This window comes from Ctenocephalides felis, unplaced genomic scaffold (assembly GCF_003426905.1).
Source record: "Ctenocephalides felis isolate EL2017-DRISC unplaced genomic scaffold, ASM342690v1 CF-g0.4_SCAFFOLD_01170, whole genome shotgun sequence".
Taxonomy (NCBI): domain Eukaryota; kingdom Metazoa; phylum Arthropoda; class Insecta; order Siphonaptera; family Pulicidae; genus Ctenocephalides; species Ctenocephalides felis.
In genome coordinates, this window is record NW_020537324.1 from 15,989,460 (window position 1) to 16,009,199 (window position 19,740).

At 29.8% G+C, this 19,740-nt stretch overlaps 1 protein-coding gene across 1 annotated transcript in view; it reads left to right on the plus strand.

Annotated features, from left to right (window-relative positions):
- LOC113366368 overlaps window positions 1-19,740 on the plus strand; it is a 173,226-nt gene that overhangs the window by 136,411 nt on the left and 17,075 nt on the right. The gene's annotated exons all lie outside the window — the stretch shown is intronic.

Sequence of the window (19,740 nt, forward strand, 5' to 3'; positions counted from 1 at the left end):
TATTTTCTTTTGTTGTTAGTTTTTTTTGGTTGTGAGACTTTATTACGAGACCTTAAGATAATTCAAAGCACACGCTATTTTATTATTTTATATTTTGTGTTGTTAATTTTACGTTCGATTCGTCGAACGTCTAATTTACATTTGTATAACGTCTATAAAGGCATACACGTGGGTGGGCTAAAAAGGAAGAACTGAACCTTTACACTGGCAAAGGTGTAAACAATACAGAATGGTAAATAAAAAGGCAAATTAAATTTAAAAAGTGCAATGTTATAAGAGATAAATAAGTTAAATAAATATTTATGTCTACTCTGCTGATAAATATTTCTGACGAAATATCACAAGAAGTTTGTATATAGTGTTATCTCTGTAAAGAAAGTACCCATAAAATTTATATTTTGCATTCGTTGAATAATGTAGCTATTACTTAATAAAAAAGTTTTTTTTTATAATTTTATTTGAACAGCGATCAGAACTTATGGGTTCTATGAACTGTTGTGATTAATATCTTACAAACTACGTTTGTTTTATTACAGATGGCAACCCAAACAGTTGTCACATCTCTGTATGATAATTTTTTTATTACAATCTCTGTAATAGGGCAAGTATGGTGCAACAATGCCGGGTGAGGGCTATTTTCACTTGGAAACATATTGCTATTTATATTTCCAAGTAAAAATCGTTGTCACTGTTGCCTGACAACAGGCTGCTCGAAGTGGGTATTGAACCCGGGACCTCTGAAACAAGTCCCATCGCTCTTAACCGCTTACCTACGGGCGAGCCCAAAAAAAAAAGTTTTAAATATTAAAATAAGACATCGGGCCTGTTTTCCCCGCCTAAGGGGAAGAAGGATTAATTTTTTGGAAAACTGCAAAACATCACATTTCTACAATGATGAATTAGCTGGGAGTTTTACTGGACATAGTCAGATAGTTGTTTGTTTGATATATGTTATTTGTTGTGATATAATTGGATTAGCTTTTACAATTGCTTACAGTCATATTGAATTTTTTCCGACCTACCCTACAATAGCTTCAAACTGCGAATTTTTGTGCCAAATATTTTATAATACAAAAATCTATCTAAGCTACATGTCCCTACCCAGGGGCGTAACTACCGCCGTATCAGCCGTATCAATGATACGGGGCCCCCGGTCCCAGGGGGCCCCCAACGAGCGTTAACAGAAATTGAGAAAAACTTTTTATTTATTTCACAAACGACAAAGTCAAAAAAATTAATTTCTTTTTATTGTCGGGACAACTTACATCGATTGTCGGCATGTTTGGCCTACGGAGTTTCCCCGTTTATCCCTCAATAATCAATGTAAAACCCTCAATAAACAATGTACAGTTATGCGTACCCAAAATACAATGATATGTTGACAAGCGACGAACGAACGGCAGGGATTTCTTTTAATAAGTAATATTTTTTCCAACTGACTCAAAATGGACAAGAAGTACAACATTTGGTACAGAACTAAAGACGTTAGAAAAAATACAATCATATGATAATTGCCAGAGTTAGTCGAAGGGTTTATATATTGAAAGACAGCGGGGGTTATTTACATATTTCAGTGATTGTGAATTATTTTGTATTACAATACAAACCACTAGTGTTTTGGTTTAGTGATGATTTGTAGAAAAGTGTTAGTGGTGATTTAAAGAAAACAATGAGTAAAAAGAAAACGAAAAATTAAACAGAAAAAAGATGAAGTCATAAAAAATGCCAAAAATTTCTTAAATCGAAAAAATATACACGTTTTTTGGCAATAGCATACAATAACGCTGGTCAATGCTAAATCAAGATTCTTCCGAGGAATATTTAGTAACACTTAAAAGGGTATGCCCTACCAGATGGTTTTCAAGGAACGACGCCTTATTAGCAATAAGCAAAAACTATTTATTAATAGTGAAAATTCTGTATAAATTAAATTTAATTTCTAAAAAAAAGATGAACGTGAAGAATGTAAGAATTTAATTAACCTTTTAGAAAGCTATGATATTTTAGTGCTCGTAACATTTTTTTCTTTATTGTTTCAAATTATTAATCCAATTTCGAAAGCTCTACAGGATGTGAGTAATGACTTACAACGAACTAGCATACTATTAGGAAATCTTTTAAAGAGTCTGCGCGAATTGAGGCATAAAAATTCATTCCTTATTTTGTTAAGGAATACTAAGGATTTAGCAAAGAATTGAAATATAAAAACAATTTTTAAAAACAAGAGGCGGAAGATAACAAAGCGATTTTTCGATGAGTTATCACAAGACGAGAGAATTTTAGACCCTGAATCATATTTTAAAGTAAACGTGTACTATTGCTGTTTAGATATTTTAATTTCTCAAACAAAACAAAGGTTTCAAAACCTTTGTGACGTAAATAGTATGTTCAGAATATTGCAACCGGAAAAACTCACGTCTTCTTCAAATGAAGAAATAATAATTGCTTCCGGAAAACTGACGACAAAATACTGCAAAGATCTATCAGGTAATCTTTGCGATCAATTGATAGCTCTAAAAGCATGCTTAAAATTAGAAATCGAAAATATTCATTCTATTAAAGAACTCGCTGAATTATTATTAATAAAATGTAATAGTATTGCATCCAGTTTTCCGGATGTAATAACAGCTTGCATTTTATTCTTGACCCTTCCAGTTACAGCCGCAACTGCTGAAAGGAGTTTTTCAAAATTAAAATTAATCAAAAATTACCTCAGAACATCAATAAAACAGGAACGTCTATCAGACATGTCTCTATTGTCCATAGAGGCAGAAACATTAGAAAAAATAAAAACATCATCAGCTATAAATGACTTAATAAATCAGTTTGCTGATAAAAAGGCAAGGAGAGTGAATATTTAATTATAGTTACTTGTAAAATATTAAAAATAATATTCGACGTATATTTGAAAATTTGATAAATAAATGTTCTTTTAATTTTCTTAAATGAATTTATTAATCTTTTTATGTTTCTTTGAATTATGAAAAATCTTTAGGGGGGGCCCCAAACCGATTTTGATACGGGGCCCCGCCAAGGCACGTTACGCCCCTGTCCCTACCCCTAGCACTCAAGTCTTTTCTCATAGAATATATAGGATTTTTCTTAAATGAAATGATTAAAAGTTATATTAATAAATGGCAACTATTTGAAACATTTAACTTAATGTGACGTGAATCATAGCATTAACAGTCTAATTACTGAATTAATATTAATCACATCTTATATATTATTTCTAAGTAATAGCTACCATTATCGCTATTATACATAGCAATATACATAGTCGATGTACTCGTAAAATATAATGGGTAAAATTAGTCATTTTTTGCCCTATTCCTCTTGTTAACTCTTATCGGTACTTGTAATCCGAAGAGGCATAATTTGCGGACTAATTGTCACGTACTACCATGCCCACATGCCGCAAGAAGTCTGGATTTGCCAAGATCGCGCAGCGGGTCCACAAATTTCGCCGCGCAACCGGTTGATAACAACGGCACACAAAGGGAACGAGGCGGCGGTTTTATCGCACTAGAAACGCTGCCTAGGACCAAAAGACGGTTGCAAAGCATCACAAATAACCGCCATATGTGGTGTCGTCGCTCATACGACCGCCATATGCATTCATGAAAACGACATCACTATGACAACTACTCGACCGAAAGTGCATTTACCGATCCCGTTTATAACTAGGTGGTCTGAATTTTGATGGACGGTATATCGCTGCATTTCCAGTTGATGGCTTTAGCCGATTATTATGACTTTTGCTGAATTTTATACGAGCGTCATTTTGAAATATTTTTTTGAAAATCTATTTTTTATATAAAACACCCATAAACTTCAGCAGATAAAAAATTATAAACAAAATAAAATATAGCGTTGGTATAAATTATTTAGTTTGAAATAAAATACATCTCTATTCTACATCAATATTGATTACCAACTCAGAAATTAAATACTTATATTGAGAAATCGGTTTTACACTTTATTTTTACGTTGTACAAGATTTGCCGAAATGATTTTGTTTAATTTTGAATGTATATAAAATACCCCAGGAAAGATCAATATAGAATTTTTTATTTTTGTAGCTCGTTAATGCAGATTTTTTTCTTTTTTTTAATTACAATATTTAATACAACTTTAAATAATTCAACATCTAGTGATAATAATAAACAATAACATAAATTTAAATAAATAAGAGTACAAAGGATAGAATTACATTAAGATGATATCCGTAGTATGATGATTTAATATAAAATGAAAGCAAATAATAATAAAAATAAAATTAATAAATAAAATAAATAAAAAAGTGGAATTAAAACAATAAGTGCTAGATAATAATAAATATCACAAAATAACAATATTAGAAATAATGAGATAATAATAAATAATGTAATAATGATAATAATAATAATAATAATAATGATAATATTAAATTACGCGTTTACAAATGGCTATTTATGAGATCATTGAGAATTTTTCGTTTTAGCCTGGTTGGGCGCGCTTCTGAGAATAGAATTAATTTAACGTAGATGATTAATTCATAAAGTTTTTTTTGTACAAGTTTTGACTTAGAAATCTTTCACAATATACTTAAATATAATCAAAAACCAATAAAATTACATATAATTTATTATCACGTTCGTGGACGTGAGTGTTATAGCATTCATTTACATTGTGGTGCTAATGACATAAATTTATTGCATTCATGTCATTGTGCACCACAATGTAACACATTGAAATTTGAAGTCAATTATTTTGAATTTAACTTTATATAATTTTACGTTTATATAATTATTATAACTGATTCTTTGGGTATTTTCGTATTATCTTACCTTTTCCCATAGTCACTAATATGCTTGGGCAAGCAAATTGCGTAAAAAAGAAGGGTATTTCTTGACGTAGATGCTATAGCATTTACAGTATATATATATATATATATATATATATATATGGTGTTGTCGAGCCGGAACGCGCCGGAACGTCGTTCCGGCAAATCATTTTTGGGGCGGAACGCGTTCCGGCAAAAAAAGATATAAAAAAATCGCTACATACAGAAAATAATTTAATAAGTATATTTTATAAATTATTATTCAACTAATTTTTATTAAATGTTCTTATTATTGTAATAAACGTCGTTCCAGCAAATCATTTTCAGGCGGAATGCGTTCCGGCAAGAAAAAATATAAAAAAATCGCTACATACAGAAAATGATTTAATAAGTAAATTTTATACGTTATTATTCAACTAATTTTTATTAAATGTTATTATTGTAATAAACATACATACATGTGCACAAAATGAGTTTTGTAATAATTTTTGTTTCTTTCCTTTTCGAACGGAACCGGAAAAAACATAAAAACTTGTTTTAGAACCGGTTTTTAAATTTTAGCGTTCCGGCAAAAAATATTAGCACAACACCACTGGTTTTATCAAAGTCGTTTTTAATTTAGTAACAAATTGAGGTGTATGAACTGAAATATTAATTACAATCCAGTAGTGTATTTCAAATTTCACATATGTTACTTTAAGACCGAAAAGTGTCTGACACCCTAATATTGCGGATATAAGTTGGACTTGTTTCGAACATAGCGGGCGTTAGTCGAATAAAATAAATAATTTAAGATATTCATATAATGGAAATTGATTGTAGCGAAAAAAGCAATTCTATAAATACAAAAGCATAAGAACTCTTTTGCTTTTAATTAAATTTAAAAAAAATAATATTTTAATAATTCGATGAATTTTTTGCCATCTAAGGCAAAAATATAAGCCGTTCGATCGCTTGTAAATTTTTACAATCCAAGATCTATTGGTAATTTTTTTAATCATTGTTTTATTGACATTTATTTAGTGGTAAATTAGTTGACAATTTATAGCAAAAGAGTTACCCCGATATTTAATAGACTTATCGTCTCAATTTCGGCCTACAATTTGAGATTTGTATGCATATTCATAAAAACTTTGATCTTTTGAAAATCTGATGAAGGTTCTGTGGAATTGATGATCACTCGATTATTTTGATAGATTAAAAAATTGTACTCCTAGACTAGTAATTCCCAACGTGGGCGCACGCCCCACAGAAAAAATCCATTTTTAAATTAGAGGGGGGAGGCAAATTAAAAAATTACACGACTTTAACCCACTTGCTTTGGGTGATTTGAATATAATTTGTAAATACTGTTAAAAATTTGTTAAACATATTATGATCAATTTTTCCATATATATTTCCATAGCTTAGGTAAATACGGATCCCTTTTTAGGTCTAATGCAAACTTTCTCAATATTACGGATTATAGAAAAATTCCAAATTCTGTATATATTAGTCTGTATATTTATAAATTGCCATACCTCCCAAACAGCGGTATAATAATTTTTATATTATATTTTTAAATTTAGAATTTTTAGAATTCAGTAAGTTGCGAGACTAAGAACACCTTAAGGGGGTATTCTACTGTAGAAGCATGAATTTTGGCCGGTTTTTGAAGCGTTGTATAAAGGAAACAAATAATATTTTTACTATCGATTTTTTATGATTTGTTTATTGATATTTTATTATTACATAAAAAAAATTTAAAAAAAAAAATAGAATTCACAAAATTATGAGCAGTCAAAGTGGGGGCTCAAAAAAAAGAGGGCGTCCTGGGGTGCATGGTGCATGGATCACCTCCTGGTGATCCGAAACATAAAAAATAGATGGATTCTTAATTATTATAGATGCCGCTATCGTATGAATCTGGATAAGTTAAAAAAAAATTTTTGTTTGAATGGCGACAGTTTGAAAAAAAAAATTTTTTTTCATGTTTTTTTTTAACAATTCCGAATTTTCTAAAAATACTAAATGAAAAGTTATAGTTTTGGGAAAGGTCCATGCGATAAAGCGATGTATAGAGAAGATCCTCTCCAAATTTGAAGAAAATCGGTTCATTAGAACTCGAGATATCCTTACCGCCAGCTCGAAAAAAGTAGTTCCGAGAAAAACGCGTTCAAAGTTTTGAGACTCGGTCGGACCCAAACCGAGTCCACGTCACTTAAACGGATATAACTCAGGAAATAATAGTGATTTTGAAAAATTCTTTTAATGACGTATTTCTGAATAACTAAACTTTGAAAATATGAAAAAAACTTTTTTTCGATTTTTTCAAAATTCTACAGTAGAATACCCCCTTAAAAAATTCAGCTCGCACAAGTTACTCAAGCATTTAATAAAATTTATAGTTCTATGTCTATTGTCGCATAGTGCACACAATCGTTTAAAAAAACAAGTAATTAATTTTTTATGAAGTGTTAACGGCAAAGGCAGCAGTAAGGTGTAATCGACGCCTTAACGGATATTTTAGATATTTAATATCGAGATAAAATTTCTTATAGAAAAAATAATATTTATAAATTAAATCTTATATAAATTCGCATTTCTTATACGCTAACACCTACATCATAGGTTCTATTCGTGTATTTCTATAGCCTTACGTATGCCTATACGTTGCATTCTATACTACATGCCTTACATCTATATACCATGCGCTATATTTCATCACATACTCTCAAATCCCTACATTGTATACTATTATATTATTAATATATATATATATATATAATATTATATTATTAATGGGGGTACCCGATAGAGTAGTGGCTAAGGTGCGCGACTTCCACGCGGAGGTCCCGGGTTCAATTCCCGGTATAGGCAATAGATAGGTAGAGATAATACATAGGGCGTAAGGTAAACCTATATAATTTAGGTGAATATATAAATTAGACAGTAGTATTTATAAGAAGTAAAAGATATGTATATGTAGGGTATATAATAAGTTAATGACGGTATAGGTATCTCACGGTATGATAGATAATAGGTATCTATCTATGATATACAATAATATAGTATAGTATGATAGGTAATAGGTTATCTATCATATTATTAATAGAATATATAAATTAGACCGTAGTATTTATAAGAAGTAAAAGGTATGTAGGGTATATAAAAAGTTAATGACGGTATAGATATCTCACGGTATGATAGATAATAGGTATCTATCTATGACATACAATAATATAGTATAGTATGATAGGTAATAGGTTATCTATCATATTATTAATAGAATATATAAATTAGACCGTAGTATTTATAAGAAGTAAAAGGTATGTAGGGTATATAATAAGTTAATGACGGTATAGGTATCTCACGGTATGATAGATAATAGATATCTATATATGATATACAATAATATATAATAGTATAGTATGATAGGTAATAGGTTATCTATCATATTATTAAGATAAGTCTTTTAAAGTATTGTAATAAATCTTGAGTACGTTTATATCATAATAAATACATGTAGGTACTAATGAATACAAATAATACCAGAATATATATAATTAATGTCATTGAAGAATATAAATTATATACTCAATGATTCCCTCATACTTGTACAATTTAATGTATAGACTAGCTGTATATAATAGAGTTAATTATATAATAAGTCAATATATTACATTTGTGAGTTCTTATCGAAATTTATCAAATTTTTTGAACCGGTTGAATATATATATATATATATATATATATATATATATATCAATTAAAATATGATAATTAATCTGGCCTTATAAATGGTATTTGATTACATTTCGAACATAATAACCAATTTAAAAACAAAATGTTTGTCAATATTCTTACCTTGCTGAATTTTCTACTGACCGCAAATTAAATTGAATATTACAATTTTTATTTTGATATTTTATAAAAGTATGTATTTTCGATAACTTTCAATATAAAAATCATTAGCCTCACAGATTTATATCACCTACGTTAACTTCGTTTCTATGTAACTAAAATAAAATTGCTTTACATTGTTAACAATAATCCGAAGTTCGCAAACGCCGCGAAACAATATAAAACGGTCATAAAACTTAAATTTTCATGGGAATAAAAGGCATTAAATTGCGAACGATGTAGATACATCGCAGCTTTTTATTCTACGTCGTAGCATCTATGGTAATAACGAGTTAATGAATTGAGACAATCAGTCAAAGAATACAATGAGTGAAAAACCTCCGAACTTTCCGTGCTGACTTTTTTCGCCCCAAAACAAAACGACTGCAGTAAGGCACGAAAGAACACTTAAACCCTGAGGGGTGCTTTATCTTGCTCCCTCATTACTTGGGTAATGAATTACCAAATATTATTTTCGACAGTCCGAACGCCAGCCGTTTCGGCATTGTTTGCGTTCTTTGCATCTAATGAATATTAATACACCGTCTTAGAGGCCGCAATATCGTTAAATACATCCTTAATTGGTAATTTATGATCTTTTTATGAGTTTTATAAATGTGTTTTTTAATTCACACTAAACTTTATTGTATTTTAATGGCGTGGGGTACATCACAGCTTTTAAATGATTTATTGCTGAATAAATCTAATCATCTGAGTAAAAGAAAAACATACTTATATTTTATCATTCAGAACACTTTTACGAATATAGTATGCATAATGATACTGATTTGGAACTCTAAATTTAAAATTTTTAAAATCAGTCTAATTTGTGAGGCCCCTTACTTTAAAATTGTACTAACTGTGTTAGCAAGTTTCATCAAATTTTGGTTCAAGTAATCATGATTGGTAAAATACTTGAGTTTCATAATAAAAAATTTGAGTAAAAAAATAAAAACCGAAAAATTATATGTATGTATATATACACGTATAAAATGATACTATATTCAAATAACAAAAGAGTTATAAATTCATTCCACATAGCGTTCAAAATACGTGACACTTTCATCTAAATTTCGTATGTTTTGAAATCTCCGCACACAACACAACGCAAATAAATCCTTTATGTAAAAATTTACAAGATTTAAAATGTTGTTCAATCCACTTTGCGGCAACCAAATATTTTCAAATTCGCAAAGCTCTTCGTAAGTCTTTGCAAAATGTGCTTTATAGTAGATTTTCGAGATAATCTAAAGTAAAGAAACCAGCAGCATAAGTTATGTGTTGCAAATCTTGTGGCGTTACTGTAAATATTTTTTCATTGTTATAATGATCTTGAATTAATATCCATCCATAAAGTATAAATACATAATACAGCCTCTCAATTATTTTTACACACCTTTTGCTTTTTTAATTTGTGAGCATATATGGTGTCAGCGCACGTGTACGCCTCGCATGCACAAGAAATGATTTACGACGACAATAAACATGCATATTTGTAAAATCCGCCAGGGTGTGTTTTGCACGTTTCCATTTTCAGTAACTTCGTTACACGTTCGGTAAATGCAATTGTTCGGAAAAATCTTAAACCCAGTACAGATGGGAAGTGGAATCTTGGACCTATCTTCTACCTTACTTACCTACCATATGCATGTTTACTTCATTTTACAGTTATATATCTATTGTCAAAGTTTAAAATATTAAAAAAAAATACTTTTGTTTAACGACATTCTAAACTTTGTTTTTAAATGCTACAGATATAAACTATGTCCTTCAATACATACTTTGTTCTAGTTTATTTTAATAGAAAATAATTATGTACATTGATTTTTTAATTAGTTTTACCATAATCATTTTAATGCATTAGATATTTAACATTATTAGTATCAAAAAATGTTCGTTAAGACTTTGACCTCCAACATTATACTATGTATATATACCTAGATCTTCATAATTTTTTTTACCAATTTTGACAATTTTAATATGAAGAAAGGGCTCGGCCGATTTTCACTAAAAACTGATCAGCACGTTTTACAATTATGTGATATATTTCGAATGATATTATGCACTTTTCTACTTATTGCAAAGAAACGGCTTGACCGATTTTCGCAAAAAGTAATCAACGCGAATCTTAAGAGAGTTCCAAAAAATGGCTTTTTAATTTTTGAAATCGGTGCAGTCATTTTTAAAAAACGTCGACGATTGACCTCATAGACTTACTAATTTTGGTCTCAACCGATTCAGAATAACTTGTAACGAATAAAAATCATAAAATTTGCAAATTTTTAGGACAAAACATAAACTTCTCAAAACTCTGTCTCAAAATTAACTATTAAAATTTTAATCTGTTAATAGTAAAATAATTGCTTCTACTAATATAGGTAATAATAAAAGTAATAAAACAGTAATAAAAACTGATCGAACAAAAAGAAATATTCGAACTAAAATTATTTTATTCAAGTCTTATATTTTAACAATAAATTAAAATTAAAATAAATACACCTACAATTGATGAACTATTAGCTATATGATGGTAAGGGAAATTAATATGTCGAAGACTTGATTTATCCTAATTTGAAATAAAATGCATGAAATTAAAAATTAAAAATACTGATATTGGATTTGTTAGAAAAATATATGTGGTGTGTTAGAATTCAATTCATCATCCAACTATTGTGACTCATAATTACATTGTGATTCTTAATAACAATACTCCATTTTCCACACTATTTTACAGAGTTTATTTTACCTTCATGATATTATATAATGTGACCCTGTTTTTACAAAGAATGTCGTGATGTATCTTACCCGTTTTGGTTAAATCGCACCCTCTGAACCTTGTAAAGGATTCTTCCGCAGCTACCAAGTCATTTTCGCCCCAACCCGAATTTCCGTGGAAGAATAGGTCTAAAAGCAAGTCGGTTCCATTACTGCCCTAGTGATGCAAATATTAATCGAAATCATTTTAAAATAGTAAAATAGAATGATTAAAATAACATATAGGCATTAGATGGTTTTAAAATAAAAGTTACTATAATAGTTATTCAGTATTTTATTCTAATTAATATTTTTTACTCGAATTCGTTTAAAAATCTCTTTTATGATCTTAAGTAAGTAATAATGAAAACTACGTAGAAAAGTTGATATTTATCTTCATTGAGTGAAAACCGACATATTATATAAACGCAATGAAAAGTTTCAAACTTTCTGTAATCATAAATCCTAATTATATCATCTTATATAGTATGAAAAAATGTAATTACTTTTATTTTTCTTTCGTTTTGAAGACATTTAATAAATTAAAAAATTGTGGTAAATTTTATAGAAAATGAAATTATCGTAATCTTCATGGATTTTTGATAGATTAATATTTAAAAACGAGGATTAAACTAATAAAATTAAAAAAATTATAATTTTTAGTAAAATTAGCTTACGAATAAGACTATACTAACTAAAATTGGCCAATGTTAAAAAAATTCACAAAGTCAATATCTTCAAATCTGCACCATATAATATAAAAATAAGAATCAATTTTGTAATAATTTTTTTTAATTACAATATCTGTTACAGCTGCTACAACTGTTCCAACATAAATATAAATAAAATAGAGTATAAAAATAAAAGCAAATAATATAATTGAAAAATAAACATATAAAATTTGTGAATAATAAATGTTTTACCTTCAATAAAAATTATCATTTTTACAAAATAACAAATATTAGTATTATATCTTGTAAGACAATTTTTTTCATAATCAAATAATTCATAATTAATTCATAGCCAAGCCTTTTATCTAAAAACTCCGATCTTTACATTCCATTTGTTTTTGAAATTATTCAGTTTTAGTAGTAGTCTATTCCTAAATAAAAAAATCAAAAACTAGTTGGTTTGGTATTTAGCCTTGAGGCAAATTACATGAACTTCCCGAAATGTGTAAATAATCGACTTGATCAAAAAAATGTGTAAATAATATACTTCATCAATCCTACTTAAAAAAAAAACGATAATAATTTTAGCAAAGTTTGACGAATTTTTAAAATTAAACTACTTGTCGTAATGCCGTAATATTACAGTAAGTTCTGTAAGACCATGATGTATATCGCCAAAAAAAGTTCCATGAAAAACGGCTTAAATTTTTTTTAACAGTTAATTACAAGAAAACGGCTCGGTAGATTTTCACCTAAAATTAAGCAGTACATTCCCATCTAATATCTTTCGAACAGTTTTGATTTTTCAAATCGGTTCGGTAGGATGAGCTTAAATGTGGACGAAAATTTAACACTTTTTTTCAACATTTAATTACAAGAAAACGGCTCGGTAGATTTTCACCTAAAATTAATCAGCATCATTCCCAAATGATATCTTTCGAACAGTTTTTGATTTTTCAAAATCGGTTCGGTAGGATGAGCTTAAATGTGGACGAAATTTAACACTTTTTTTCAACAGTTATTTACAAGAAAACGGCTCGGTAGATTTTCACCTAAAATTAATCAGCATCATTCCCAAATGATATCTTTCGAACAGTTTTTGATTTTTCAAAATCGGTTCCGTAGGATGAGCTTAGATGTGGACGAAAATTTAACACTTTTTTTCAACATTTAATTACAAGAAAACGGCTCGGTAGATTTTCACCTAAAATTAATCAGCATCATTCCCAAATGATATCTTTCGAACAGTTTTTGATTTTTAAAATCGGTTCGGTAGGATTAGCTTAAATGTGGACGAAAATTTAACACTTTTTTTCAACAGTTAATTACAAGAAAACGGCTCGGTAGATTTTCACCTAAAATTAATCAGCATCATTCCCAAATGATATCTTTCGAACAGTTTTTGATTTTTTGAAATCGGTTCGGTAGGATGAGCTTAAATGTGACGAAAATTTAACACTTTTTTTCAACAGTTAATTACAAGAAAACGGCTCGGTAGATTTTCACCTAAAATTAATCAGCATCATTCCCAACTAATATCTTTCGAACAGTTTTCGATTTTTTAAAATCGGTTCGGTAGGATGAGCTTAAATGTGGACGAAAAGTTCAACACTTTTTTTCAAATTACGAAGAAACGGCTTGGCAGATCGTTGCACAAAACTGACAAACGATAGTCCTCACCAAAATACATCAAATGGCTTTTAAATTTCTAAAATCGGTTCAGGCGTTTTGAGGTTCAGGCGTTTTGAGAAAACGTCGATCAAAGTCTAATTTTGACAAATGCCAAAAAGACCATACTGATTTTTGCAAACTTTGACGAATTTTTAAAGCTGAACCAGTTGTCGTAGGGCCGTAATATTTTAGTATGACCTAGAAAACTATGGTATCTTTCGTCAAAAAATAATCATAAAAATCGTCAAAATTTTTTTTTTAAAAACTTTATTACAAGAAAACGGCCCGGCCGATCTATACCAAAAACTAATCAGCACGATTCCCAACCAATATCTATCGAACGGTTTTTGAATTTTCAGAATCGATTCAGAATTGCGGGCTAAAACGTGGACGAAAATTTTTTCACTTTTCTGCAATTTACAAAGAAACGGCTCGGCCGATCGACGCACAAAACTCAGAGACGATAGTCCTCATCGAGATACATCAAATGGCTTTTAAATGTTTGAAATCGGTCCAACCGTTTTGGAGAAAACGTCGATTTACGGCAAAAAATCTGTTCACACACACACACACACACATACACACACACACACACACACACACACACACATACTTTTTCCAAATTTGGTCTCATTCGATTCAGAATGGCTCGAAACGTCGAGAAAACATAAATTAGCGATTCGGATTTTTTGATGAAAACATAAACTTCTCCTTCGGGAATTTAATAATAAATATGTACTAGAATATTTTCGAGGTGCGACTAAAGTGTTTACTAAAAACCCTCAGTAGATAACTTTGACTCGCATATTCATAGATTTTTTTCATCTATCATCAAGTTTCGAACTTTATAAAATATTCAACTTGTAGGCTAGTCGGATAGAATTGTATTAGTCGATTCAAAATTGCCTTGGCTTTAATGGTTCGAGTAAGACGACTCCTCTCCCTTCTATGTCAGGGGCACAAAGAATCGTCTGCGTAACAATTCCCGGCACGAGGGTTCAGCCGTTATCAGAGTCGCGAGCGCTGTATTATTCAATAAAAAAATAATAAAGCCCGGATTACAGGTGTCTTAAAGCTCCGTTAAAAGTAATCACTTTGTATTAATAGAAGGGAATAATTTGTCTGAATTAGGTTAGGCCTTTGTACACGGCTATCTTTTAGCGGTCGTATTTTATTACTTCGCGTCGGGCGAGTGTTGTGTATACGGTTTATTATATTTACTTTTTATATCATTAGGTCACCCTTGGGAGTTTTTGATCTTCAACCGTATGTGTGCTTTGCGGCGACTGTTTTATTTTGAATATTTCTAGATAACATTATATTAAACATGAAATTATATAAAACTTAAAATGTAATCTCAGTATTAGAGAAATTTTAATTGTCTTCTAATAAGCTGCATTGTTAACAACTTTCACAATACTTCAGCTCTTAAGTTTTAATTTCTATTCAAATCAAATATAGATATCAAGATAGACGTAGATCATCAAATATAGATAGGGCAACCAATCTAAGCAATGGGTTGTCTTCTAATAAACTACTTTGTTAAAAAGCGTTTTCACAATACTTCACCTCTTAAGCTCTAATTGTTGTTCAAATATAAAACTTGAGGATTCTCTAAGCGTGACAAATAATATTAAGATTAAATGTATTTAGCAAATAATATACAAAGATCTTATATATAAATATATATATATATATATATATATATCAACTTTATTATGTAAGACAAATCTGTATAGAGAAATAAGCTACCGATAACATATTGTCGTTTAATAAAAATAATTTATATTATTGATTTTTATTTTCGTCTTATTTTTATTTATTTTAAAACATTTCGCTTATTTTAAACTCTTTATTCTATGCTAATCCTATATTTTTTGCTTTAGTTGTGTTCTCATTTAAACTACTGAATATTTTTTATTATTTTTTTATGAATCAGCAAATGTTTTTTAAGAAATATTAATTTCTGAGCATGAAAAAAATAGAAAAAAAATCTATCTCATGCTGTTCGAAAATTTTAGTAAGGGTTTTTAAGTAAAATCTGTGACTAAGTTTCGGTTATTGTTGTTAATTTTTACTATTTTTGTTTATTTAATTTGTAGAGTATTTTCTTAAAGAATAGCCTTGCAAGTTGACAAATTCTGTGATTTTAATAAATAGACTTAATTTCATAAAACTTTTTAGTCGTAGTTTAGTCATTAAATTAGGGGTGGTTTAGTCATTAATTTTCACTATGGTCTTAGTAATATTATATAGAATTGCGATACCAAAGTTTAAATGAACAAAAATGATGAAAATTGACCAAAATAATAAGAAAAAATGCAGTTTGGTCAAAGCTTTATATTTAGAAGCTTTTAATTGTCTAACTGCATTACATAATAGAAAAAAATAAATTCATGATAGTCACTTACGTTGGTAGTTTTTTTCGGTTTTGAACTTCTATTTAGTTTATGATAAACAATAATAAATTGTAGTCTGCCCGAAGGCAGGTTCATGGTGTGAGAGCCACCACAAATAATTTCCCTTACCCTTTAACCTATTACCACTATTTCTCTTTCCCATTTTTTTATGTATATTCCTTTCCAAACTTTTCCTTCCATGCTTCTTGATCCTGTGCTTCGACTTTCGGTTCCCTGTATTTCCCTGTAGTTTATGATACCTGAATATAAGTATACGTTATTTAATTGTTTTATGAGAGGTTGTAAATGAACATATATCTAAAATAAAGATCCAACTGAAAATTTTACCAAACGTAGTTCGATAGTTGTTCCTTTGATATTTGTTATTTTTGTGATGTAGTTCAGTTGGTTTAGACAATTACTGAAAGTCAATTTGGACCGTTGTGGGACCCTATGTACCTATACGAGAGCAAATACAACTTACTGAATCCAACTATGGAAAGGTGGCTAAAAGTAAATGAGTTTCTATCCGAATGAACGTTTTTTTTGTTTGCAGTAGTGTATATAACTTCTTCTTCATCTTATGTGAAATATCACCTTTATTTTATATACAAATCTACCCTTGTACATTACAATGTTATTCCGTCGCATAGTTCGCAGACAATGCCTAATGTATTGCGAAGGACATATATAAGAATTTGTTGGGTTCTGTTGAGTGGTTCGCATTACGCGCGGAGCACTTTTATTCTACGTCGGCCCTGGGGCTTTTAAATGAAGTTAATTCAGATAAATGGCGCGGCGTGTCAACACAGCGCGACGGGAGACTTTCGCGGAAAGCCGACGGCACCGGGGAAAACTATTCCGCGCTCGAGGGAAAACTATGATCTGGATCTGACTTTCGCGACAAGAGCAAACAACGTTGATTCAAAATATAAACACAATAGCATGTGTTAAGTGACAAACAAGCTGCCGGCAGGTGGAAGTTCTGATTGGGGATATGATAAAATAATTTGATCGATATAGGTGAAACGTAAATTGATATAGAGGCTGTTTTATTTTTCTTTTCGAATACAAATTGCAATTTGTCTTGTATTAGGCATGTAATAATTGGAATTATACGTTTGATTATAATGACTTATAAAAGCCTACCCTGTAGTCAGTGGTGTTGTCGAGCCGGAACGCGCCGGAACGTCGTTCCGGCAAATCATTTTTGAGCCGGAACGCGTTCCGGCAAGAAAAAATATAAAAACATCGCTACATACAGAAAATGATTTAATAAGTAAATTTTATACGTTATTATTCAACTAATTTTTATTAAATGTTATTATTGTAATAAACATACATACATGTGCACAAAATGGGTTTTGTAATAATTTTTTTGTTTCTTTCCTTTTCGAACGGAACTGGAAAAACATGAAAACCGGTTTTAGAACCGGTTTTTAAATTTTAGCGTTCCGGCAAAAAAATATTCGCACAAAACCACTGGTTTTATCAAAGTCGTTTTTAATTTACTAACAAATTGAGGTGTATGAACTTCTTATAGAAAAAATAATATTTCTAAATTAAATCTTACATTCATTCGCATTTCTTATACGCTAACATCTACATCATAGGTTCCTATTCATGTATTTTTATAGCCTTACGTGTGCCTATACGTTGCATTCTATACTACACGCCTTACATCTGTACCATACGCTATATTTCATTATATACTCTCAAATCCCTACATTGTATACCGAATACACCCAACCTATATCTACTATATATCCTATTACCTATAATTTCCCTTACACGCTACATTAACCCTACCGAGAATAGAACCCGGGTCCGCCGCGTGGCACGCGACGACCTTATCCACTACACCACCGTAACGCTACAATCAATCGTCTTTTTTCGCGTGTCGTCGCGCCACCTTAGTATTAATTATCTATTTAATTAGAAAATGACCCGCGGAAACAACAGTACGTCCCATATTATATTATTGGTGGGGGTATCCGATAGGGTAGTGGTTAAGGTGCGCGACTTCCACGCGGAGGTCCCGGGTTCAATTCCCGGTATAGGCAATAGATAGGTAGAGATAATACATAGGGCGTAAGGTAAACCTATATAATATAGGTGAATATATAAATTAGACAGTAGTATTTATAAGAAGTAAAAGGTCTGTAGGTATATAATAAGTTAATGACGGTATAAGTATCTCACGGTATGATAGATAATAGATATCTATCGATGATATACAATAATATAATATAGTATGATAGGTAATAGGTTATCTATCATATTATTAGGTTAAGTCTTATAAAGTATTGTAATCAATCTTGAGTACTTTTATATCATAATAAATACCTGTAGGTATTAATGAATACAAATAATACCAGAATAAATATGATTAATGTCATTGAAGAATATAAATTATGTACTCAATGATTCCCTCATACTTGTACAATTTAATGTACTAGCTGTGTATAATAGAGTTAATTATATAAAAAGTCAATATATTAGATTTGTGAGTTCTTATCGAAATATATCAAATTTTTTGAACCGGTTTATGAACCGGATTTTAAATTTTAGCGTTCCGGCAAAAAAAATATTAGCACAACACCACTGCCTGTAGTATACCTTTATCAATGAACAACGTGTGAAGAGTTATAAATTATGAAGAAAATTTTAGAAAATGAGTATTATCCAGCTAAAAGTAATTATTCAGTTACGGGCCTGCTCAACTCCAAGACACATTCAAATTTTTTCGATATTTTACTGAAAAATTAGGTTTTTTGTGAGATGATTGATGGATCGAAATTATATAACATTGTCTAGATAACCAATATTAATATTTATGACCTTTGGTATGGTTTTCAATCTGAAATAACATTTTCATATACAAAACAAATATGTCGCTATGAGTACACATAGTTCGATAAGACCAAAATGTTGGTTTAAATAGAAGTTTCTTGGTTCATTTTTACCGATTTTTTGTTTCCCTAAATTTTCTGGATAGTGTCCAAAACTTCTTTGGAAGGGTTATATAATTCTACAAAAAACATGTTCAATGGCATATTTAATTTCAAAGAGATTTCACGATATAATAGCTAAAATTTTCCACCAATGCACAATATAAATTTCATGGCCACATTTTTACAAAGATAACACGGTATATAACTTTGATCGTGTATTTTGTCATTTACCTCATCCACACGTAAGCTTTTATAGAGGTTATATAAAAACCTGTTGAATTTATTTAAAAAATAACTTCATAAATACAAAATTTTCTGGCCATTGTCAAAAATTTAAAAAAAATACTTCTATAACTTGAATTTCTTTTCTAATCTTATCCTGGTAGTGTCTTAGTACTCATAAAATTATATTATTATATAATTCTACAGCTAATTGATTAGGATAATTGATGTTTTTTTTTCTTATAATTTGCAGCGTATAAATAGAGACTTATCAACACGATTATTTTGAATCAAATTTTTGGTAATTGAGGCCATATAAGTTAATAAAAAATAAAGTAATATGATAAATTCAGGCCATATAA